We start from the raw sequence: 2,576 nt of genomic DNA on the forward strand, positions 1-2,576 counted from the left end.
ATCAAAAGTGTAACGACCCGAATTTTTCGACTTGCTTTTGTGCCTTGTATTTTAGCGAAACTGCGTTTTTGTGCGTACTGTGTTACTTTATTACTCCGGAACCTTGACATACATGTTTTATATTCATATATACTTTAAAACATGCCTTGGTGTATGTGGAATGCATAACTTGTCCATTGGATGCTTTATAACCGTTACTGTTACTTGCCGTTACGAATAAACCGCGGACTGCGCGCACGTTTGACTTTTGTCGGAACCGGAACTTTTGGACTGCGAAATATTAATTATTATTTTATAATAATAATTACTTGGGCCTTTGGATGCTTAATTTTATTTATTTAATTGCTAAAGCCCAATAGTTAGTCTTGTTGGACTTTCTACCTTGTTGGGCTCAAGCCCACCCTACTTTAGCTAGTGACCCAATTAATTAGCCCAAGTATTATTACTAGTAGTCCATAATAATAAATAAATAAATAAATTAATGAGTCATACTAGCATAATGGATAAGGATTATCAACTTTGTCACATGGGATTCTAGCATAAGGACATGCTTTAGACAACCACTAACCAAAAAGCAACATGGTGTCCCCCTCCCCCCTCCCTCAAAATTTCGGCTACTATGGCCTCCACCTCACCAATCCTTGTCAATTTTTGCTTATAAATACTAGCCATTCACCTCTCGCTTGTTCATTTGATTTTCACACACACTTGTTCTTTCTTTCTTTCCTTTCTAGTAATACTTGTAAGTTTTCTTTCTTCTTCCTTTTTCTTTTCAATTTCATGATCATCATCATCATTTTATGGAGATCAAAGTTCCTTTTAGCTTTGATCTTGATTATATCTTGTTGATTCAAGCATGAATTCTTCAAGAACATTGAAGATTCAAGCTTTCTAGCTTTGAATCTTCACCAACTTTGTAGATTCATCTTTCTCTTACTTTTAACTTGTTATTTTGTGATAAAGATTCAAACTTTTATTTGTAATCTTCATGCATCTTCAAGATCCAAGCTTTATGCTTCAAGATCTTTAAGAACAATTAAGATGCAAGCTTTCTAGCTTGAATCTTCATATCCTTTTGTTATATCTAAGTTCTTTTTTCTTTGATCATGTTGTTTTGTGAAAAAGATTCAAACTTTTGTTTGTCATCTTCATGTATCTTCAAGATCCAAGCTTTATGCTTCAAGATCTTCAAGAACACTTAAAGGTTCAAGCTTTCTAGCTTTGTGACCTTAAAAATTCGGTGAAAGGGATCCAAGCTCTCTAGCTTAGGGTTCCATCACTTCATTTGACCTAGATCATGTTCATACTTGTTGAATTGATGTAAAGTTTGTAGCTTTAGTTGTTATTGTGAATTGAAATTGTGTTAAGACTAAGGATATGATGTAACCTTGGTTCATCATCCATCTAAGACTCATGAATGAGTTGTGTTCTTACTTGGTCTTAACATATTGTGTATTGATGGTGAATCTTGTTCAAAAGTGATGCTAAACCATCAACGAGTTGTACACTTGAAGCTACAAGCATCAAGGATGAGAACCGTGATGAGCATCAAGCACCAGGAACCCCACCGGAACACTTACCTACTGTTTTTTGTTTCTGATCAGACCACCTGGGCTACTGGAAATTGATTTTTAGTTAGTTCGGTTCGATTAGATGACTTTCCGTTTAGGCCTCGTCTTAATCCGAGTTACGGTTTAGGATTTATGGCCCTCCGATAGTCACTACACCCTATTAACGTTGTGCTGAAATTTCAGACATACTCGCACTTAAACCGTCGCCACGGTCAAACGAAGACGAGTTAGGTTCTGGAAATTGGTAAGATTTTAGGGGACTCATATACGGAGCCATATCCACTGACTATGCATCTTTTCGATTTACGTAGAGGTCGTAGCACCTGACCGAAGTCAGCCTGTTGTTTCGATCTCTATTCTTGTCGAACTTACTTAGCTTTTATGATGATGAATGATGATGGTGATGACAATTAAACTTATTTTACGCACTATTAGAATTTATAAAGACAACCTACTGACCTAGTAACCTTTGATTTAGGTTGACGACCTTTCGGACCGACTTACTACTTGCGTACTTTCATTACCGACTTTACCGCTTTTATCACTGTGAGTTATAGCATCCCTTTTTACCACTTTTACTATTTTTGGGACTGAGAATACATGCGCTTTTTACGTTTTACATGTTAGGCACGAGTACTTAAACTTTATATGTGTGTATGTTATACCACGGCATAAACATTTCCTTTAGCACGGTAACGTTTAGTCATTGGTCTTTGAACCGGTGAACGCGAATCTTAGATATGGATCCATAGGGTTTGACATCCCCACTCGGGCTAGTTGCGCTAGTATTTAACGGGTGTTTAATACTTCGTGAACATACACACTTGCCAATTGTACTTTCAGGGGGTTATAAACGTTAAGTCTAGTTACCGGGTGCCCACAGTTATATATATACTTTTCATACTGTTTGATACGCTGTTTGCAGCACTGAAATCTCGTGGCCTATCTTACGTTACTATTACAACTTAAACTATAGCTCACCAACATTCGTGTTGACTTTTTAAG

This window comes from Rutidosis leptorrhynchoides, chromosome 1 (assembly GCF_046630445.1).
Source record: "Rutidosis leptorrhynchoides isolate AG116_Rl617_1_P2 chromosome 1, CSIRO_AGI_Rlap_v1, whole genome shotgun sequence".
Lineage (NCBI taxonomy): Eukaryota > Viridiplantae > Streptophyta > Magnoliopsida > Asterales > Asteraceae > Rutidosis > Rutidosis leptorrhynchoides.